General features: G+C 48.9%; 1 long non-coding RNA gene across 11 annotated transcripts; it reads left to right on the top strand.

Annotated features, from left to right (window-relative positions):
• Positions 1-15,274: 15,274 nt before the first annotated feature.
• On the top strand, positions 15,275-22,997 carry LOC125947293 (uncharacterized). Of its 11 annotated transcripts, none has more exons than XR_007468163.1 (7): positions 15,275-15,752; positions 15,920-17,411; positions 17,745-18,038; positions 19,036-19,238; positions 20,067-20,193; positions 22,175-22,213; positions 22,876-22,997. It is a non-coding gene; the product is annotated as an uncharacterized LOC125947293 (long non-coding RNA). The 11 variants fall into 11 exon arrangements; XR_007468159.1 differs by having other exon boundaries at positions 20,067-21,021; XR_007468160.1 differs by lacking the exons at positions 22,175-22,213; positions 22,876-22,997 and adding an exon at positions 22,670-22,857 and having other exon boundaries at positions 15,920-16,416; positions 16,581-17,411; positions 20,067-21,021.
• The last annotated feature ends 519 nt before the right edge of the window (positions 22,998-23,516 follow it).

Raw genomic sequence — 23,516 nt, 5'->3', positions numbered from 1 at the left:
CACCCCGAGCAAGAGCGCGGGTACACGGAGGAGTGTTAGATATATAAGGCGCGTCTGTGTAGCTCTGCAAATGCGTTTGTGGCGCAATGGGTTAAACGCTCGGCGATCTATCGTCGCGGACCGAGAGGTCGTGGGTTCGATTTCCAAATTTTGCATGTTTGTGGAACTTTTTCTTCTGGTTTCTTTCTTTGTATTATGTTCTGTGACGTATTTCCGTGACGGAAATACGTCAGTGAAGTCTTGGTGGACCCCGGCATAAAACACTTTCGTGTTAAAAATAATAGTACGAGCATGAGCATGAATTGACGGCGAAATATACGACAGACACACACCAGCAAATAAATAGTTGAAAGCATTGCTTACCTAGACCACATTTATTGCTGTCTTCGGCATTCATTACAGCAGTCACAACACAACCGATGCTCACCACTGTCAGACAAGTAGAGATGGGTCGCTCAGGAGCGAGCCGGATCTTCTGAGCGTCTCATCTTAATTACCTTAACCCTAATTGCGTTTGATTAGGCTGATCGATTGGTTAATTATTTATTTATTCATTGATCTTTATTACGCTTCCTTACCCTTCAGCAGTCTTAAAGAGTGTTCTTTAGGCTTAATTAGTTCCATTGTAGGTAAGCTTATCAGCCTTTATTTAACTTAATTACAGTTAATACCTCTTCAGTACTCACTATATATATATATATATATATATATAGTCCTATTCACAAATCTCAGTAGTCATACGTAGTGATAAGGCATTCTCATATGGGACCCCATGTATAGCTATGGAACACATCGTGTCAGGGACGGACATGTTTCCGAGAGAAGCCGCCCTAGAATGCTTACACACTAAATTTTCCGACAGAATGAAGCCTGCGTTGATATCTTTTGGAAGCAATAGCACGCAAAGTACGAAAAGAGACGCGCTGCAGATTGCAGCGACGGACGCCCGTGCCTTAGCCGGAACTACGCAATACCGCAGCATCTAGTTGCTGCAAAGTGGGGAAACATACCAAGTTTTGTTTTAATATTGGAATAGCGGTGCTCAGCTAGGTCAAACAGATGTTTAAGAGAACTTTATTACAACAAAAACATTTCTGAATATACATGGGCACTTGGCTTCGTGTACAATAAAATATTCAAATACTTATGACACTGGCCCATAACTAATCGACACACATTAACAAAAAAGTTGTCGCAGTTTCACCTGAAAGGCGAAGCATCAATTGCGATAGCAAACTTGTAGACAGCTATACGGAGTAATGAGAGTAGCTTTATCAGCTGTATAAACTTGGCCATGCAGCAGCATCGTGTAACTGTGGTGTAACTGTTGTGTAATATGTTTAGTTGAGTTGTCATGTACGAGTTTTCTACATGCTGACATTTAATCAGTAAATATGATGGGTGTAGTGATAAGTGTTACTGGGAGATGTATCGATGCTACTACCGCTTGTAGTTCTGGTGTGGTCGTATCAGTGTTTGAAATTGATTCACTTTGTATCGTCCGAAGGGTGTGATCTACCACTGCTATAGCAGTACCTTTGTCTTGAACACTAGCACCTGCATAGTAATATGTTCCACGAGTTTTGCGCTCTATACATCTTTTGAAGTATGCTACTCGCTTTGTCCGCCTAGCCTTATTAATCACAGCGTGCATGTGTCTGGGGAGAGGTGCGATCTTGAGCAGTGACCTAGTTTGCGGTGGAAGTGACAGTGTGGCTGGTACGGGTGTGGGTGATGGTTGAAAGCCCCCACTGTGAAGTATGTGTCTACCCTGCGCAGTCTGTTGGAGTCGGAGTTCTTGCATCCGTTTGTGAATGGTGATTATTTCGGTGATGGTATTGTGACATCCCGTGTCGGTAAGCAGTTATGTGCTCCTGCTGACGGGGAGTCCCAATGCTAGCTTGGTAGCCTTGCGAATTAACGCATCGATGCGTGCCGTATCTTGTTTGCGGAGATTGGTGTAAGGCAAATGATATCGAAGTCTGGATATCAGTAACGCGTCGCATGGCGTAGCATGTCTGCTTCTTTTAGTCCCTGGTTTCTATTAGATACCCTTCGCATCATGTGAAGAACTCGCTCTCCTTGCCTAAGCAAGTGTTGTATAGTTGCGGCGGGGCCACCGTCTTTCTGTACATGGAGCCCTAGAATCCTTAGACATTTGCGCTGAGGTATGGGTGTGTTCTCACACATAATTGTGATGCATGGGGGTTTCCATCTGGGTTTGTGCACTAGGAGAAGTCCTGATTTTGCCGGAGCACATCGAAGTCCAATTTGTGCCGCCGCAGCTTGGACGTTGTTGAAAGCCTGTTGAAGGGCGTCTTGTATTATACCTGGGGATCCTCTTTTTTTTTTTTTCAGATCGTGATGTCATCGGCATAAATTGTGTATTTGATGTCTGGAACTTGTTGTAGTGCCCTGTGTATTCTACACATGGTAAGGTTGAACAACGGGGGGGATATGACTGATCCTTGCGGTATACCTTTCTGAGGGTGCGGGTAAGCCTTTGACGTCATGCTACCTACGCTAATCGTGAAGGTGCGTTCCTTCAGAAAGCTACGAATGTAATTGTATAGTTTTGTGTCACATGCAGTAGCTGTAAGTTCCTGTGACACGCTGTCATGTGTCACATAATCGAAAGCCTGTCGAAGATATGTTGAAAGGATGGCTCTTAGTTGGGCCATGCGGGGTTCTCGGGTGATATCTTCATGTAGTTGGAGCAACGCGTCCTGTCTAGATATGTGCTGCCGGTATCTTATAAGGGAGTATGGCAAATATGCCGTTCTATATAAATGTGTGCGGAGCCGATTCAGTATTATACGCTCTAATAGTTTCCCCACACAAGAGGTAAGAGAAATTGGTCTGAGATTTTCAACCGCTAGGGTTTTCCCGGTTTCGGTGTGAACACTATCCTAGCTGTCTTCCATTCCTGTGGGAGCTGACCTGTATCCCATTCTTTGTTCATTTGTTGAAGGAGGAATTCATAGTCGTCATTGGTGAGATTTCGAAGCTGCAATGTTGTGATTTGATCGGGCATGGGACTTTCACTGGATTTTATCTCAGCTATCGCTTGCTTGAGCTCCTCAAGTGTAATTTCCCCACTAAAGTTAGGGTTCGTGGGCTCGGGGCCTGTGTAATTGGCATACTGAGGTTTATTTACATGCTCTGGCTAGGTGCTTATCATGTAGTTTTTTTAATAGATCCTGCGGTGTTCGGTAGCCATCAAGCAGCTTGCGGAGTGAACTTGCTGTTTCGGTTTTGGTGTGCGCTGGGTCTAAAAGAGCCCTTATAAGGTGCCAGGCCGACCCCAGATGTAGTGTATTGTTCAGATTGCCACAGTAGTATGGCAGTTTTCGAGGGTGAGATGGTCTGAATGCGCAGCAATCTGTTTGTTTAGTAGCCCTATGCGCCTTCGGAGCCGCCTATTCGTTTTTTTTCTTTTCCATCGTTTTATCAGGCCCTGTCTCTCCTCCCACATGTGAAGAAGATGCGTATCTATGTAGGGTTAGTTTTCTGTTTCACTAATTGCTGTGGTATGTGCTTTCACGCGCATCTTCAGACTCGCTCCATGACTGTAGTGTATGCTCCGTTATATCTCCCAATTGTTCTTTTCTAAAGCTAGTCCAGTCTGTTAAGCAGCGCTTGCGTGCTCTTCCTTTATGTGTGCTGTACTATTTTTATCAGGGTATGGTCACTGGAAAGCGTGTCGTCTGTATTGGTCCACAATAAATTTATGGGGCCCTCAAGTAGTCGTAGATCTGGGGTGGTGTCGCGCTCAACAGAGCTGCCGTGTCGCGTGGGTGATCCGAAATCGCTTAGCAACGTGAAGTTTTCCTGTTGTATGATCCGGTTTTTGGGTATTTTTAAGTACCCCGAAGACGTATGGGCCGTGTTAATATCTCCAGCAATAAATGTATGAAATGTCTTGCAGGGCGCATATGTGTTACTTTCGTGAGAAAATCTGCTTTCTGTTTTCGTGAACTGTACACATTTGTTATGAACAGGTGATCAGAGCTACTTGGCGTATTTGTTTGTGTGGGATATATCCTAATGGTTAGGCTTTGCGGTGTGTTATGAACATGTGCTGCCGTGAGGTCTTTACGAACCATGATAGCGATCGGCGCATTTTCTTCTTGGGTGCAGTAAGTTCTGTAGCCTCATAAGTTGGGTGTGTGGTTTGCTTCCTGAATGAGCAAAACATCTGGGTGATGATCGTGTGCGGCAATGTACTGCTTGAGCAAGCCTCGCTTCTTACAGAAGCCCCTGCAGTTCCACTGCCACACAGTGAGATCGTTGGTCATGGTGCTGTCACTCATTTTTGATTGCATTCGGTGAGGGGTATGGAGATGTGCGCGCAGCGCTTGTTTGCTTACGTGACCTAGTAAGTTCTGCTTCGTCGTAGCGTATCAGTTTGCTGCTGCACACGTCCAGTTGTGCTGTTATTGGCTGGTGTGCCATTTCTAACTGTGGCATGAGTAGACTGTCTAACTTCCTGGTTATAATGGTGTCGATGAGGGATTCGATCTTTGGCATAAGGCGCGTCATGAACTCTTCTAAGGCCGCTGTAATCTTAGCATCTATCATGGCATCTAACTGTTCAAGGCGCTGTTCGAGTGTCTGAATCGTTGTAGCTTGGCATCGTGCTCGTTTCGGTGCCGGCGATTGTGTATCTACATCAACCTCTTGTGCAGGCAGTGCCGTTTCGGCAGTAGAATTTGTCGGGTTGTCTGTTCTTGTCGTGTCCATGCTGTCTGATGGCGTGACCGCTGTGTTGGATAAAGCTCGTGCCTCTTGTGTATTAGGGTGTGGCGGCGCGACTTTCGTTTTCATAAGAACGTGACGATAGTCGAGTGTTGCTTGCTTTGTGAGTGATTTAACAGTACGGGGTGAAGAGGGGCCATGGGAGGGAGGGGTGTGGAGTGGCTGGCTCACCTTAGCTTCCCTTGTTGTACTGGGGCTCCCAGAGAGGGCCTTCACAGATGCTATAGAGGTGTTGCGCACTATGGGTCCCTGACAGTGTGGCCGGTTCTGCTGCGGCTTCTACTGCGGCTACTACTGGGGCTCGTGTTGCGGCTCCTGTTGCGGCTCCTGTGGAGGTTCCTGTTGCGTTCTGGGCTCTGGCTTTCCTCTCGAACGATGACGACTTTGTGGGTAGGTGCAGGTGGTGTTTCACCTTGAACATAGATCTCTGGGTTGGCATGTTGTCTATGTCTTAGTCGCTTGAGGTAGGCTGCCCGGTGCACCACTTGTCTGCTGCCTTACGGGTCTCGCAATCTGGATCATCTGCCGCATGGTCCTTTCCGCAGTTGGGACAGCCAGGTTTGCAGTCGTGTGCGCTGTTTGAGTCGGTCGTTTTGTGTCCACAAATCTTGCAACGGTTAACATTGCTGTCGGGGCAGACATCTACTCTGTGGCCGATAGCTAAGCAGGCGGTGCAAAATTGGTCTCGGGGTCGGTGTGTAACGCAGCGGAGGATGCCCCCTCTGTAGATAAATTCATATGGGATGTACGTGCCTCGAAACGTGACGAGGGCCGTTGCGGGGACACCCATCGTGTGTGCACTAAGTATTTCATAGTTGGGAGCCCGGAGTCCGTCCATTAGATCCGCCGATGATGTGTTGGGTTTGATATTGCGTACAATTCCCTTGCATGAGTCAGGTGGCGGCATGGCATAGATCCTCGAAGGGTACGTTTGATTGTCGTAGGTGAATGATTCAGCGTTTTGCAACTTCCTGGCTGCGGCTACATCGGTACATTCTATCACGCCCAAGTTCTTCTCATTGCGTATTCTGAGGGTGGTCGAGCTTGCTTCAGAATTCGTGAGGTCTGCCGATAGAGCCAGACAAGCGTGCATATCTTGTGGACGGACGACCGCTAAGTTAAATCCTGCTGGTGGCCGCAAGATAAGAGTCAGGAAATTCTCGGGGTTGGGCTTACTTTTGGGTGTGCGTGAGGCCTTGAAGGTCCAGCCGTCGGCGTCTGTAACAAGTTTAGGAGCCATGCTGTATCGACGCGGCGTGCGTCGGGGCCGCGCTCGCAAAAGCGTCGCAGCGTTCCCTGTTCTTCGTCAGGGTTAAGCCAGGCGATTCTAGTGCAACGTCGCCGGAGAAATGGTTTGGGCAGGCCGGCTGCCTTCAGACTTGATCCACTTGGTTTCCAGATGTAAGGAAGTCTCTGCAAACAAATTTCGGTGGGAATAATGTCGATTTGCGGCATAAATAGGGCGAAATGGACGGAGCGATGTGGAGTGGCGTCTGTTCGCTGTGGCGACCGGCGTCGCCCCCCGGAAAATGACGGAGCTCGATGCGGATGCGTCCATTGGCTCCGGGCGCCAGCAGCGTTTTCCCCGCCAGCTATGGAAGAAGTGACGATGAACGCGCGAGCGTTCCTCGCGTCCTCGTGCTTACACCGAGAGACACCGACGCTCAACCTAGAAACGGGTACCTAGGAGCTGCGCTCTAAAATAAAACAAAATACCCCACTAAGTTATAAATTTGACCTATTTTACTGCTTTTTTCTTTCCGCATGGTTCTGCGATTCGGTGGACGCACTGGCATCACGCTCCGCAATTTCCATAATTTTCGTGTGGTCCAGTTCTTCGAACCTACGAAAACGCACCTCATTCGTTCCAGGAAGTCAAGCGGCGCCCAAGGAGGCCAGAATTTTAGCCCTTGGACCATTTTAAGGGAATTACGATAACCTACAACCTACAACCAAAAGTGAGCCAGTGTAAACCTATCGACGAGTAGCGAGCGGCGGCAGCCGCGACCCCGGCTGCGATTCTGGCACGACGCCGACGCCGTCTCAACCCAATGCGTTTCAACGGGGAGAGCTTCGACCAGCCATGTTTCCGACACCGAAGAGCGCATGGATCGCACGGAAACCCGATCGCACCAGACGATGACCACCAAAGCAGGGATAAGCAAATCACCGTCCACCAACAACAACGGTGAGAATACGGCGGAGAAACACAATCCAGAGCCAAGGAGGGATGGACCATGGTTGTGTCCAACAAGGAAGAAAAACTTTACCGCAGAGAACGTGCGCAGGAAGCCCGGAAGAACCGGGAGCACCGGAACAGCTTAGCACTCATCACAATACCGGGGTATTGCACACGTTTAGGCAATAGTGTAGCGACGGAAACAACCCCAGATCTAGTTTTTTCGAGCCATTCAGAGGAAACCCGGTGGAAAATTTCGAGGGAATTAAAGCGGAGCTTTGTACCTCTACCAGCCAAGGGTTCTGTCGTGTCCGTCGTCGTAAGCAAAAAACGATCCCGACGAACCGCTAACAATTGCAGGTATAGCAGTATAGCTTACTTGAATTCAGGCATTCAGCGTACAACTAAGCACTCGTTTTCGCAAGAAAAACCACAAAAACAAGCTTCAAAGTGATGAGCCAACATGATGGATGATAAGGGCTGCGGGCAAACAACGGAAACAGGCTCGGCGCGGTCCGTAAGATTAGATTGCAGCTGTTGCAAAGCTTATGCAGCTGCTTGAAAGAGCGTTGACGTCATTCCAAGCCCTTCCAGCCTAGTAACTGCTTCGGTTCATTTTCTAGACTACCCCACTATGGGGTAGTCTTGTAGTGTATATCACACCGATCATAAAGCAGTAGTGAACATTGTTGTGAAGTAAATAATAATAAAGGCCATGGTTAAAGTTACCTTGTAGTGTGTGAAATATCCAAGTGCGCCACAGTCACCATGAGGGTGGCGTACTTTCCAACCACCTTCACAGGGTGGATTGGCGGGCAATTTTTTTTAGGCAGTGACCATAACGTGGTGTCGCTAGGTCTGAATGTGCCAAACATCATTGAGACATTGAGATAGATCCAACAAGATTCCCGCCGGGAAAATACGGGCAACAACGAACTGAGTAAGAACGATCCATTCTTGTAGCGTCGTAGCAGTAAGCCAAGGTGGCCTGACTTTCGTGTAGTAAACGCGAAGAACTAATGTAGGTGGAACTAAGGACATATTTAATGTTTGCTAAGTAGGCTGTATCCGTGTTAGTATTTCTACTTAATGTAGTAGTTTGAGTCAGTTTTATTTCAAGTTTTGGGTTTTATGTGAAATTAAAATCTGCTTGCTGTGTTGCCAGCGTCTCCCAACCTCATCTCTTAACACCCGCACGCCCTCGAGATCAGTGACAAAAACACACGACAATTGGTTGGCCCCTCTTCAAGAGCTTTTTTTTCTCAAAAAACTGCTGTCTCTTGGCCTCCTCTGTTACGAACTGGACTCTTCTTCTGTGACATGCGTACTACTTCTTGTGTACTCGTGGCTCACTCGTCACCACCACATTTTCGCGCACCATTCACATTTCACCACTTAATTCACTGCACTCAATTGTTCGCAATGTTCACTAGTTCATTGTACCAAAACCTCTGCATGTATACACTTGTTCACAACACACATTTGTGAAAACTAACACCTTAACTGTCCGAGGGCATTCCTAAATGATATTCTTTTGTATCCTAACCGTTGCACCAGCACTTCTTTTTTGCGCCTTTTTTGGAACTCTCATGCTTGCCTACTTTCTTTCTGTTTCCTTCTGTCTCCTACGCCAGCACATTTCTTGTGCCGCTTGGAATGGTTCTGCTTTAACTCTGGCTTCATCTTTCTCATTGATGCGCAGCTTGTCTCATGCACCCTCTTTTTCTTAGACCGTCTTGCTTTCAATTTCCTTTGACTTTTTACCCTTACACGTCCTGTGCAAGTTCTTCCTACCCTTACACGTTGCCTTACGTCTGGGGCGATTTGGGTATCTGCCGGCTTTCTCATTGCTCTGTTTCTCGGAATCAAAGTGCCTCATTATGTCCGGTGCCTGGCGATCTCTGGAATCATTTTCGATTACTGACTCACCATCGTTCCGAAGTGAATCTATTTTTTTCTCTACTGCCCTTTGCTCCTCGTTTATGCAAACCTCGATCTGTACGTCAGCTAACCTCTTATCCTGTTCACTCTGCATCAAGTGTTCCTCAGTGGTGAGCTTCTCCTATCTAATCGGGAGCTATCTAATCTGCCAACTACTTCTGGCATCTTTCTGATGTCAGGCAGCTCTGCTACGCTAGCAGTCCTACTCTGTATTTTTAACTCAGCCTCACTCGCTTTCATTTTCAATGCATGTAGCTGTTCTCGCAGCATCTTGAGCTCTTTCTCTTGGCGCTTCTTGCTCTCTGCGTAGGCTTTTTTAGCTACCGCGCGTTCTGCTAATTGAACAGCCTCGACGCGTTTTCTTTCATCCTCAATTAATTTGAGGCCCTGCTCCTTTTTGAGCTTCTACTCACGGATAGTCGCCAATATCGCCTCCCATTCCACCTCTGCAACTCCCGAGCGTCGGTGACTGGGCTGAAATAGAATCCTGGAACGGATCCTGGCAAGCTCGCCAATTGTGTGTTTTTGTCACTGATCTCGGGGGCGTGCGGGTGTTGAGAGAGATGAGATCGGGTAAAATGAAAAGGAAATTAAATGATCGGGAGTTGAAGTAAAACTCACTTAAACTAATACATAAAGTAGAAACATTAACACTGATACAACCTCCTTAGTAAACACTAAATATGTCCTTAGTTCCGCCTACATTAGTTCTTGGCGTTTACTACACGAAAGTCAGTCCACTTTGGCTTACTGCTACGACGCTACAAGAATGGATCGTTCTTACTCAGCTCGTCGTTGCCCGTATTTTCCCGGCGCAAATCTTGTTGGTTCTTTCTCAATGTAGTTTTTCTTGCCGACTGTCGCATAATCGTTGCTGCCTTGAAGTCGGCCCGTCAACTTGTTCAACTCGGATGCTGATGTCTCGAACTCCGTCGGTGACGCGGCATCTCGGCCCACCCGGTTAGGCCAAAGACCGAGGTACGCCGCAACTTATTCTTGAGTGCCGACGTGGCGCCCTGGGGAATATCGAACGCGCTAGTCTGCCGAAGAAGGGGGATCCTCTCTGCAGTGCCCGGCCCTGCCGTGTGATGCTGCAGTTAGTCCAAGGAGCCTCGTTCGAACGTCTCCGAGGTCGACGGCTGCACCTTGGACTGCCAGTGCCACGGACTCGGCCGAACCTCCAAGTCTCCCGTCGCCAGAGCGTTGCTGACGATGCAACCTTCCTGGCCCAGAACCCCGTCGATAATCACCGCTCAACGTCTCTTCACCCTCGATTACGCCACGGGTCACGCGTCTCGAGGTCACTTGCCGTTCGGAACGCTCCGTTCACATCGTCCTCTTTCTTCTCTCGGCCCGCGTGCCTCTTACTCATGACAAGGAGCAAAGCGGGAAGGCAGTGCGGGAGGCATGCTTCTACTCTGCCAACAAAGGTGGTGGTGTACTTTGCGCCGGTACGGGCTGTCGGTGTTGTCGCGCACAGCGTATCTCGCAAGCGATCTCCACGTGGCTCTGACCTTTGTATGCGCTGTCCTTTACCGCTCAGTTTCCGTTGAAGTGATAGACCGCACGAACCTTCGCTCGCTGCGGCGGCCGCGCTTCCCCACGCCATCGTTTTGACAGTGATTGTCTGCGGTCATCGAGTGTGATCTATTCATGTTTGCTTGTGCGCGCTGACACCAGGCTTGTTAATTCAGTTAGGAAGCGAATGTCTCAAGTTTATGCAGCCGATAAGACGCACCATGCCAGAGATCCCTACTCCTTATAGCTCTCTACTAATTTGCTATCGCAATTGATGCTTCGCCTTTCGGGCGAAACTGCGACATTCTTCCTTGGTCTTGTTCCGGTAAAGACGTGGCCTACTGGCTGTCATTGTTCTTTCGCCCGTGGCATTACTGGTGGAGGGTGCTGGGTAAATGCACTTTCAGTCCTAAAATTCCACAGTGATTCCTAGCACCTTAAAGCCACAGCTCCTAAAGCAAGAAGCAGTCGCCGCCTGCAACGACTACCACCCGAATTCGGCACCTTGTCATCGAGACTGGAAATAACGATATCAACAACCACTACAAACCAGGCGAGCCAAACCCACGATGCCCAGTCTTGTCTCCCGCATGTTTTTCATGCGCCAAGCACACCATGCCGTTCCATGGAGACACTTTTCAGAATGTTCAAGACTGGCTGGACCACTTCGATCGGGTTGCTAGCATCAACGAGTGGGATGATGTTCGCAAGCAGCGGAGAGTTTATTTCGCTATAGAAGACTCTGCGAAGACGTGGTAAGAGAACCACGAGCGTTCCTTTGCGACATGACAAGGGTTTAGCCGACAGCTCCGCGATGCATACCGAAACGCCAAAAGAACGAAGAGAGCTGAACAAGCTATCTCTTCTAGGAACCAGCAGCCCAATGACAGAGTCTCGATGTTTGTCGAGGACACGCTTCGTCTTTTCAGACGCGCAGACTTGGCAATGTCCGAGGAAAAGAAGATGCGACATTTAATGCGTGGAGTCAAAAAACAGCTTTTCGCCGGACAGGTATGCAATCCACCAACAACCGTGGCCGAGTTCGTGAGTAAGGCAACCACGATGGAGCGTACTCTCCAGCAGCGGTCCTCACAGTACGAATATCACGACAGCACGGCTACTGTATGCTCTCATGGGTCAGACAGCGAGAAGCAGGCCCTCGCAGACTTCATACGAAGCATTTTGCTTGATGAACTGCGGCAACTCCAAGCAGTGGCACCATTGGGCCCCAACCACCTATGACAGCACCTGCGGACGTCATCCGGGGTGAAATCAGACAGATGGTGCAACCACTCGCACCACCAAGACCTGAGGTCCCCATCCTAACATATGCGGTGGCATTCAGGGATCCTGCGCCACCTTCTTTCGGTCCCATCATGCCGACAGTGGAGCAGGCTGCACACCTGTTCCCGGACACCTCTTCGCATCCGCTATCCGGCTCAAGGTACCCGAACGTTTGAGCAAGGTAGTGCGTTGGGCGAGTTGATGCATAGTTAAATGAATGGATTGTGGCGCAAGAAAAAAGAGGGTAAACAAAGAAGGTGACAGGATAGGGCGCCAAATTTTCAACTAGTTTTATTTCCAGCACATCACCCATATATATCTATTTCCAAACATATGTGCACAGAGACATGGCGCAGCACGTGCCACAAGCTACCTCACTGCGCTATCCAAAACGAACAATCATTTTGTAGAGGGAAAGAGAAGGCACACTGATACAACCATCACAGTTCTTCCTTATGTGATACGCCTCGAGCAATTCACGTGCTAACACTTCGCTCATTCTTCCTATCACGCGCGTGTCATGAAATCGTGGAGCACAGCAATGCGAATCACAATGGAACTGCACGTGTAAATACACGCCATTTTTAACGATAAAACATGCTCCCTTAAGCGGTCATTAACACAGCGGACTGTTTAGCCTATATACGACTTGCCACAGCTCAACGGAATTTCGTATACGACGCCCACCCTATAACGCAGTACCGGCTTGCTGACGTGCTTCTTTCCGCGTGGAAGCTTGGCCCTTTAGGAAGAAATGCGGGCGCGAAGCTTAGACAACTTTTTAGGGGCCGAGAAAACCAGCGGAACGTCATGCCTGTTAGCTGTTTTTTTTTTTCAAATTGTGGGTGATTTAATGCATGTAAGGCAGAACCAGTGGTCTCTTCTTCTGCATGGCCTCAGGCGGTCTAATGCACCCTTTCTCTTTCTGGAGCAAAGATTCAGTCACACTGGTTATGACCACCGAAGGCAAATCGGCTGCAACCAACCTCGAGATCTGTTGCTGAAAACTGTCGTCCGTTGGGTGCTTGCAAGACTTTAAGGCAGACCTTAGACACAGTGTCGCGATAGCTCTTTTCAGTTTTAGAGTGTGCGTAATCATAAGGTAGAAGGTCCTTACGGGAGCGGGGGCTGTACCTCCAGCACGTATGAGTAGTGGAACGGCACAATAGAACGGCAAGTGGGAACCTGCCATCCCATTGTGCTTCGCATGACTGTGTCCCACGGTTTGATGACACGCGCGTTATAGGAAGAAGCAGAGAAGTCTTAGCATGTGAATTGTTCGAGGCAAATCCCATAAGAATAAAGAGTTATAGTTCTATCAATGTGCCGTCTGTTTCCCTCTACAAAAGTGAATGTTCGTTTTTGGATAGCGCAGTGAGGTAGCTGTGACACGTGCTGCGCCAAGTCTCTGTGCGCATATGTTTGGAAATAGATACAAATATATTTGGGTGATGTGCTGGAAATAAAATTACTCGAAAGTTTGGCGCCCTATCCAGCCTCCTTCTTCGTTTCCCTTTTTCCTTGCACCACAGTCCATTCGTGTACCCGAACGTACATACTTATCAACCACCTGGCTCAAGAGAGAACACTACTAAGCCAAGTATATAGCACTCGTCGGATGACCGTCCGCTCTGCTACGACTATGGCGAAGCGGGTCACGTATACCGCGACTGCCAGTACCAACGTTACTAGCCTAACTTCAGTTGTAAAACTCGGCGGCGTTGCGCGGAACCGCCACCCGTCCGCGCCTTCGTGGCGGTGCCGTCGCGCCCAGCTTCACTTCCCCACTAGCCGGCTACGCGAACTGGCCGGACGAAACACGCGGTGCAGCGTGGTGTATTCTGTGGTTGGTTGTTGACGGCGGATTTCAGGAAGCATGTAATCCGCGAAACTGTAGCCTTCGCCGCGTTTGTTAAGGATATTAGCAGACGATGCCTACGTGCTGCGTTCCTGACTGCAACAAGCGGCTATCGAACGATGTCGATAGTTCAGCGCGCCAATTCTTGTGTGTTCCCAGCAATGCGACACTTTGCTCGGCGTTGAACAGAGCGATTCCTCGTGTCGACCGGGAACTCTCTGCGAAATCCATGGTGTGTGGTTTACAGCTTTCATGAGCAGGACATCTTAAAGTGTTTGTGCATATTGCCACACCTTGCAACATGTGGGACATAATTAGAAAGCCGAAGACGCGCGCTAAGCGCCATGCGCCGGCACCTGCTTTGACGGGCGCCAGCGAAGAAGCAGACAAAGTTACTCCGATCTACGCGCGGGTGCCTGAGCTTTGCGTTTGTTCAGCTGGCGGTCAGAGACTCGACGCTCAACGCCTCAACGCTTCAGGTCGTCTGTTCTCCTAGAACGTGACATTTCTGGTGGAGGTGCGGGGTAGCCCTCGACCTATGCAACAGACCCCTCCTAGCAGCAAGAACATCAGCGCCATACCGGAGCTTACCCCAGTGCACCGTGCCAGCCGGAGAATTCGGGGACTGGCCCCTGAGATTGTGCCTTCAACCATTAGCACAATGGCTGCGGTGGAAGTACGGCGACAGTACCAAATCATTTAACGTTCCAGAGCCCGCGAGTGCCACGTTCTTTCCACGGCGACCTTTATGAAGAGGTGGAAGACTGGCTGGACGACTTTGAACAAGTAGCAGATTGCAACGAGTGGGACGACCGAGCGAAATTAAAGAATGCGTATTTCAGCCTCGAGGACGGTGCTCGCTACTGGTTCCAGAACCGCGAAGAGGCCCTGACATCATGGCGTGAGTTACGTCGGCGGCTCTTGCACACGTACTCGAGCCCCGATCGCCGAGAGCGAGCAGAACGGGCCCTCCAATCGCGTGCTCAGAAGCCATATGAAAGTGTTCTGATGTACGTTGAGGACATGACACGTCTCTTGAGCCGAGCCGGCCCTAGCATGCCGGAATACAAGAAGCTCCGTCATTTGATGCGGGGTGTCAAAGAACAGCTCTTCGGCGGGCTTGTTCGTAACCCGCCGAGGACGGTTACCGAGTTCCTCGCAGAAGCCGTTGCTATGGAAAAGGCGCTGCAGCAGCGGTCGAACCAGTAGGACCGGCAAGTGAATGCTGCTTCGACAACCATCGGTCTGGGAGCTGCACTTCAAAAATGTGGGCGCTGCTCTTTCACCTTGACTGTGAAATTGTTTCGCAAAATGCAAAAAAGCGGGAATGCACATGCACTGAGGTCTCCTTCGGTATGAGTTCTGTTGCTTAAAACTGAGAGGTCGCTGTGCCTTACTTCGTAAATTAGGCCACAGTAACTGCACTTCGAAAATCTGGGCGCTGCTCTTTCCCCTTCACTGCGAAACTGTTTCGCAAAATGCAAAAAAGCGGGAATGCACATGCCCTGAGGTCTCCCGCGGTATGAGTTCTGCTGCTGAAAACTGAGAGGTTGCTGTGCCTTACCTCGTAAATTAGGCCACAGTAACTGCACTTCGAAAATCTGGGCGCTGCTCTTTTCCCTTGACTGTGAAACTGTTTCGCGAAATTCGAAAAACCGGGAACGCACAAGCCCTCAGGTCTCCCTCGGTATGAGTTCTGCTGCTGAAAACTGAGAGGTCATTGTGCCTTACTTCGTAAATGAGACCACAATAAATGCACTCGGAGAATCTGGGCGCTGCTCTTTCCCCTTGACTGTGAAAGTGTCGCAAAATGCGAAAAAGCGGGAATGCACATGCCCTGATGTCTCCCTCGGTATGAGTTCTGCTGCTGAAACTGAGAGGTCGCTGTACCTTTCTTCATAAATGAGACCACAATAAATGCACTCCGAGAATCTGGGCGCTGCTCCGTCCTCTAAACTGTGAAACTGTTTCGCAAAACGCGAAATAGTGGGAATGCACATGCCTTGAGGTCTCCCTCGGTATGAGTCCTGCTTCTGAAAACTGAGAGGTCGCTGTGCCTTACTTCGTAAATTAGGCCACAGTAACTGCACTTAGAAAATCTTGGCCCTGCTCTTTCCCCTTGACTGTGAAACTGTTTCGCAAAATGCGAAAAAGCGAAAATGCACAAGCCCTGAGGTCAACTTCGGTGTGAGTTCTGCTGCTGAAAACTGAGAGGTCGCTGTGCCTTACATCGTAAATTTGGCCACAGTAACAGCACTTCGAAAATCTTGGCCCTGCTCTTTCCCCTTGACTGTGAAACTGTTTCGCAAAATGCGAAAAAGCGAAAATGCACATGCCCTGAGGTTTCCTTCGGTATGAGTTCTGCTGCTGAAAACTGAGAGGTCACTGTGCCTTACTTCGTAAATTAGGCCACAGTAACTGCACTTCGAAACTCTGGGCGCTGCTCTTTCCCCTTGACTGTGAAACTTTCGCAAAATGCGAAAAAGCGGTAGTGCACATGCCCTGAGGTCTCCCTCGGTACGAATTCTCCTGCTGAAAACTGAGAGGTCGCTGTGCCTTACTTCATAAATTAGGCCACAGTAACTGCACTTCGAAACTCTGGGCGCTGCTCTTTCCGCTTGACTGTGAAACTTTCGCAAAATGCGAAAAAGCGCGAATGCACTTGCCCTGAGGTCTCCCTCGGTATGAGTCCTGCTGCTGAAAACTGAGAGGTCGCTGTGCCTTACTTCGTAAATTAGGCCACAGTAACTGCACTTAGAAAATCTTGGACATGCTCTTTCCCCTTGTCTGTGAAACTGTTTCGCAAAATGATAAAAAGCGAAAATGCACATGGCCTGAGGTCTCCCTCGGTATGAGTTCTGCTGCTGAAAACTGAGAGGTCGCTGTGCCTTACTTCGTAAATTAGGCCAAAGTAACTGCACTTCGAAACTCTGGGCGCTGCTCTTTCTCCTTCACTGTGAAACTTTCGCAAATGCGAAAAAGCGGGAATGCACATGCCCTGAGGTCTCCCTCGGTATGAGTCCTGCTGCTGAAAACTGAGAGGTCGCTGTGCCTTACTTCGTAAATTAGGCCACAGTAACTGCACTTCGAAACTCTGGGCGCTGCTCTTTCCTCTTGACTGTGAAACTTTCGCAAAATGCGAAAAGGTGGGAATGCACATGCCTTGAGGTCTCCCTCGGTATGGGACCTGCTGCTGAAAACTGAGAGGTCGTTGCGCCTAACTTCGTAAATTAGGCCACAGTAACTGCACTTCGAAAGTCTGGGCGCTGCTCTTTTACCTTGACTGTGAAACTGTTTCACAACATGCGAAAAGGCGGGAATGCACATGCCTTGAGGTCTCCCTAGGTATGAGTTCTGCTGCTGAATACTGAGCAGTCGCTGTGCCTTACTTCGTAAATTAGGCCACAGTCACTGCACTTCGAAAATCTGGGCGCTGCTCTTTTCCCTTGACTGTGAAACTATTTCGCAAAATGCGAAAAAGTGGGAATGCACATGTCCTGATGTCTCCCTAGGTATGAGTTCTGCTGCTGAAAACTGAGAGGTCGATGTGCCTAACTTCGTAAATTAGGCTACAGTAACTGCACTTAGAAACCCTGGGCGATGCTCTTTTTCCTTGACTGTGAAACTGTTTCGCAAAATGCGAAATAGGCGAATGCACATGATCTGAGGTCTCTCTTGGTATGAGTTCTGCTGCTGAAAACTGAGAGGTCGCAGTGCCTCACTTCGTAAATGAGACCACAATTAATGCACTCGGAGAATCATGGCGCTGCTCCGTCTTCTTGACTGTGAAACTGTTTCGCAAAACGCGAAATAGAGGAATGCACATGCCCTGAGCTCTCCCTCGGTATGAGTTCTGCTGCTGAAAACTGAGAGGTCGCTGTGCCTAACTTCGCAAATTTGGCCACAGTAACTGCACTTCGATACTCTGGGCGCTGCTCTTTCCCCTGGACTGTGAAACTGTTGCGCAAAATGCGAAAAAGCGGGAATGCACATGCCCTTAAGCGTCCCTTTGTATGAGTTCTGCTGCTGAAAACTGAGAGGTCGCTGTGCCTTTCTTCGTAAATGAGACCACAATAAATGCACTCGGAGAATATTGGCGCTGCTCCGCCCTCTTCACTGCGAAACTGTTGCGCAAAACGCGAAATAGGGGAATGCACATGACCTGAGGTCTCCCTTGGTATGAGTTCTGCTGCTGAAAACTGAGAGGTCGCTGTGCCTCACATCGTAAATGAGACCACAATTGATGCACTCGAAGAATCATGGCGCTGCTCCGTCTTCTTGACTGTGAAACTGTTTCGCAAAAAGCGAAATAGAGGACTGCACATGCCCTGAGGTCTCCCTCGGTATGAGTTCTGCGGCTGAAAACTGAGAGGTCGCTGTGCCTTACTTCGTAAATTTGGCCAGAGTAACTGAACTTCGAAACTCTGGGCGATGCTCTTTTTCCTTGACTGTGAAACTGTTTCGCAAAATGCGAAAAAGCGGGAATGCACATGCCCTGAGGTCTCCCTCAGTATGAGTTCTCCTGCTGAAAACTAAGAGGTCGCTGTGCCTTACTTCGTAAATTAGGCCAATGTAACTGCACTTCGAAACTCTGGGCGCTGCTCTTTCCCCTTGACTGTGAAACTTTCGCAAATGCGAAAAAGCGGGAATGCACATGCCCTGAGGTCTCCCTCGGTATGAGTTCTGCTGCTGAGAACTGAGAGGTCACTGTGCCTCACTTCGTAAATGAGACCAAAATTAATGCACTCGGAAAATCATGGCGCTGCTCTTTTCCCTTGACTGTGAAACTGTTTCGCAAAATGCGAAAAGGCGGGAATGCACATGCCTTGAGGTCTCCCTAGGTATGAGTTCTGCTGCTGAATACTGAGCAGTCGCTGTGCCTTACTTCGTAAATTAGGCCACAGTCACTGCACTTCGAAAATCTGGGCGCTGCTCTTTTCCCTTGACTGTGAAACTATTTCGCAAAATGCGAAAAAGTGGGAATGCACATGTCCTGATGTCTCCCTCGGTATGAGTTCTGCTGCTGAAAACTGAGAGGTCGCTGTGCCTTACTTCGTAAATTTGGCCACAGTAACTGCACTTCGAAAATCTGGGCGATGCTCTTTTTCCTTGACTGTGAAACTGTTTCGCAAAATGCGAAAAAGCGGTAATGCACATGCCCTGAGGTCTCCCTCGGTACGAATTCTCCTGCTGAAAACTGAGAGGTCGCTGTGCCTTACTTCATAAATTAGGCCACAGTAACTGCACTTCGAAACTCTGGGCGCTGCTCTTTCCGCTTGACTGTGAAACTTTCGCAAAATGCGAAATAGCGCGAATGCACATGCCCTGAGGTCTCCCTCGGTATGAGTCCTGCTGCTGAAAACTGACAGGTCGCTGTGCCTTACTTCGTAAATTAGGCCACAGTAACTGCACTTAGAAAATCTTGGCCCTGCTCTTTCCCCTTGACTGTGAAACTGTTTCGCAAAATGCGAAAAAGCGGGAATGCAGCTGCCCTGAGGTCTCCCTCAGTATGAGTTCTGCTGCTGAAAACTAAGAGGTCGCTGTGCCTTACTTCGTAAATTAGGCCAAAGTAACTGCACTTCGAAACTCTGGGCGCTGCTCTTTCTCCTTGACTGTGAAACTTTCGCAAATGCGAAAAAGCGGGAATGCACATGCCCTGAGGACTCCCTCGGTATGAGTTCTGCTGCTGAAAACTGAGAGGTCGCTGTGCTTCACTTCGTAAATGAGACCACAATTAATGCACTCGGAAAATCATGGCGCTGCTCCATCCTCTTGACTGTGAAACTGCTTCGCAAAACGCGAAATAGAGGAATGCACATGCACTGAGGTCTCCCTCGGTATGAGTTCTGCAGCTGAAAACTGAGAGGTCACTGTGCCTTCGTAAATTAGGCCACAGTAACTGCACTTCGAAACTCTGGGCGCTGCTCTTTCCTCTTGACTGTGAAACTTTCGCAAAATGCGAAAAGGTGGGAATGCACATGCCTTGAGGTCTCCCTCGGTATGAGACCTGCTGCTGAAAACTGAGAGGTCGTTGTGCCTAACTTCGTAAATTAGGCCACAGTAACTGCACTTCGAAACTCTGGGCGCTGCTCTTTTACCTTGACTGTGAAACTGTTTCGCAAAATGCGAAAAGGCGGGAATGCACATGCCTTGAGGTCTCCCTAGGTATGAGTTCTGCTGCTGAATACTGAGCAGTCGCTGTGCCTTACTTCGTAAATTAGGCCACAGTCACTGCACTTCGAAAATCTGGGCGCTGCTCCTTTCCCTTGACTGTGAAACTATTTCGCAAAATGCGAAAAAGTGGGAATGCACATGTCCTGATGTCTCCCTCGGTATGAGTTCTGCTGCTGAAAACTGAGAGGTCGCTGTGCCTAACTTCGTAACTTAGGCTACAGTAACTGTACTTAGAAACTCTAGGCGCTGCTCTTTCCCCTGGACTGTGAAACTGTTTCGCAAAATGCGAAAAAGCGGGAATGCACATGCCCTGAGGCCTCCCTTTGTATGAGTTCTGCTGCTGAAAACTGAGAGGTCGCTGTTCCTCACTTCGTAAATGAGACCACAATTAATGCACTCGGAGAATCATGGCGCTGCTCCATCCTCTTGACTGTGAAACTGTTTCGCAAAACGCGAAATAGAGGAATGCACATGCACTGAGGTCTCCCTCGGTATGAGTTCTGCAGCTGAAAACTGAGAGGTCGCTGTGCCTTCGTAAATTAGGCCACAGTAACTGCACTTCGAAACTCTGGGCGCTGCTCTTCCCTCTTGACTGTGAAACTTTCGCAAAATGCGAAAAGGTGGGAATGCACATGCCTTGAGGTCTCCCTCGGTATGAGACCTGCTGCTGAAAACTGAGAGTTCGTTGTGCCTAACTTCGTAAATTAGGCCACAGTAACTGCACTTCGAAACTCTGGGCGCTGCTCTTTTACCTTGACTGTGAAACTGTTTCGCAAAATGCGAAAAGGCGGGAATGCACATGCCTTGAGGTCTCCCTAGGTATGAGTTCTGCTGCTGAATACTGAGCAGTCGCTGTGCCTTACTTCGTAAATTAGGCCACAGTCACTGCACTTCGAAAATCTGGGCGCTGCTCTTTTCCCTTGACTGTGAAACTATTTCGCAAAATGCGAAAAAGTGGGAATGCACATGTCCTGATGTCTCCCTCGGTATGAGTTCTGCTGCTGAAAACTGAGAGGTCGCTGTGCCTAACTTCGTAAATTAGGCTACAGTAACTGTACTTAGAAACTCTAGGCGCTGCTCTTTCCCCTGGACTGTGAAACTGTTTCGCAAAATGCGAAAAAGCGGGAATGCACATGCCCTGAGGCCTCCCTTTGCATGAGTTCTGCTGCTGAAAACTGAGAGGTCGCTGTTCCTCACTTCGTAAATGAGACCACAATTAATGCACTCGGAGAATCATGGCGCTGCTCCATCCTCTTGACTGTGAAACTGTTTCGCAAAACGCGAAATAGAGGAATGCACATGCACTGAGGTCTCCCTCGGTATGAGTTCTGCAGCTGAAAACTGAGAGGTCGCTGTGCCTTCGTAAATTAGGCCACAGTAACTGCACTTCGAAACTCTGGGCGCTGCTCTTTCCTCTTGACTGTGAAACTTTCACAAAATGCGAAAAGGTGGGAATGCACATGCCCTGAGGTCTCCCTCGGTATGAGTTCTGCTGAAAACTGAGAGGTCGCTGTGCCTTCGTAAATTTGGCCACAGTAACTGCACTTCGAAACTCTGGGCTCTGCTCTTTTTCCTTGACTGTGAAACTGTTTCGCAAAATGCGAAAAAGCGGGAATGCACATGTCTTGAGGTCTCCCTAGGTGTGAGTTCTGCTGCTGAAAACTGAGAGGTCGCTGTGCCTTTCTTCGTAAATGAGACCACAATAAAAGCACTCGGAGAATCTGGGCGCTGCTCCGTCTTCTTGACTGTGAAACTATTTCGCAAAACGCGAAATAGAGAAATGCACATGCCCTGAGGTCTCCCTCGGTATGAGTTCTGCTGCTGAAAACTGAGAGGTCGCTGTGCCTTACTTCGTAAATTTGGCCACAGTAACTGACCTTCGAAACTATGGGCGATGCTCTTTTCCCTTGACTGTGAAACTGTTTCTCAAAATGCGAAAAAGTGGGAATACACATGCCCTGAGGTCTCCCTCGGTATGAGTTCTGCTGTTGAAAACTGAGAGGTCGCTGTGCCTTACTTCGTAAATTAGGCCACAGTAACTGCACTTCGAAAATCTGGGCTCTGCTCTCTTCCCTTGATGTGAAACTATTTCGCAAAATGCGAAAAAGCGGGAATGCACATGCCCTGAGGTCTTCCTTGGTATTAGTTCTGCTGCAGAAAACTGAGAGGCCGCTGTGCCTTACTTCGTAAATTAGGCCACAGTAACTTCACTTCCAAACTCTGGGCGCTGCTCTTTCCCCTTGACTGTGAAACTGTTTCGCAAAATGCGAAAAATTGGCAATGCACATGCCCTGAGGTCTCCCTTGGTGTGAGTTCTGCTGCTGAAAACTGAGAGGTCGCTGTTCCTCACTTCGTAAATGAGACCACAATTAATGCAATCGGAGAATCATGGCGCTGCTCCATCCTCTTGACTGTGAAACTGTTTCGCAAAACGCGAACTAGAGGAATGCACATGCCCTGAGGTCTCCCTCGGTATGAGTTCTGCTGCTGAAAACTGAGAGGTCGCTGTGCCTTCGTAAATTTGGCCACAGTAACTGCACTTCGAAACTCTGGGCTCTGCTCTTTTTCCTTGACTGTGAAACTGTTTCGCAAAATGCGAAAAAGCGGGAATGCACATGTCTTGAGGTCTCCCTAGGTGTGAGTTCTGCTGCTGAAAACTGAGAGGTCGCTGTGCCTTTCTTCGTAAATGAGACCACAATAAATGCACTCGGAGAATCTGGGCGCTGCTCCGCCCTCTTCACTGTGAAACTGTTGCGCAAAACGCGAAATAGGGGAATGCACATGATCTGAGGTCTCTCTTGGTATGAGTTCTGCTGCTGAAAACTGAGAGGTCGCAGTGCCTCACTTCGTAAATGAGACCACAATTAATCCACTCGGAGAATCATGGCGCTGCTCCGTCTTCTTGACTGTGAAACTATTTCGCAAAACGCGAACTAGAGGAATGCACATGCCCTGAGGTCTCCCTCGGTATGAGTTCTGCTGCTGAAAACTGAGAGGTCGCTGTGCCTTACTTCGTAAATTTGGCCACAGTAACTGAACTTCGAAACTATGGGCGATGCTCTTTTCCCTTGACTATGAAACTGTTTCTCAAAATGCGAAAAAGTGGGAATACACATGCCCTGAGGTCTCCCTCTGTATGAGTTCTGCTGTTGAAAACTGAGAGGTCGCTGTGCCTTACTTCGTAAATTAGGCCACAGTAACTGCACTTCGAAAATCTGGGCGCTGCTCTTTTCCCTTGACTGTGAAACTATTTCGCAAAATGCGAAAAAGCGGGAATGCACATGCCCTGAGGTCTTCCTTGGTATCAGTTCTGCTGCAGAAAACTGAGAGGCCGCTGTGCCTTACTTCGTAAATTAGGCCACAGTAACTGCACTTCCAAACTCTGGGCGCTGCACTTTCCCCTTGACTGTGAAACTGTTTCGCAAAATGCGAAAAATCGGCAATGCACATGCCCTGAGGTCTCCCTTGGTGTGAGTTCTGCTGCTGAAAACTGAGAGGTCGCTGTGCCTTACTTCGTAAATTAGACCACAATAAATGCACTTCGAAAATCTGGGCGCTGCTTTTTCCCCTTGACTGCGAAACTGTTTCACAAAAAGCGAAAAACGGGAATGCACAAGCCCTGGGGTCTCCCTCGGTGTGGGTTCTTCCGATGAAAACAGAGGTCGCTGTGCCTTCGTAAATTAGGCCACGATTAATGCACTTGGAAAATCTGGGTGCTATTCCGTCCCCTTGACTGTGAAACTGTTTCGCAAAACGCGAGAAAGCGGGAATGCACATGCCCTGAGGTCTCTGTCATGAGTGAGT

This window comes from Dermacentor silvarum, chromosome 7 (genome assembly GCF_013339745.2).
Source record: "Dermacentor silvarum isolate Dsil-2018 chromosome 7, BIME_Dsil_1.4, whole genome shotgun sequence".
Lineage (NCBI taxonomy): Eukaryota > Metazoa > Arthropoda > Arachnida > Ixodida > Ixodidae > Dermacentor > Dermacentor silvarum.
Note: the sequence above shows the minus strand (reverse complement) of the source record. Positions and strands in the feature narration are given on the sequence as shown.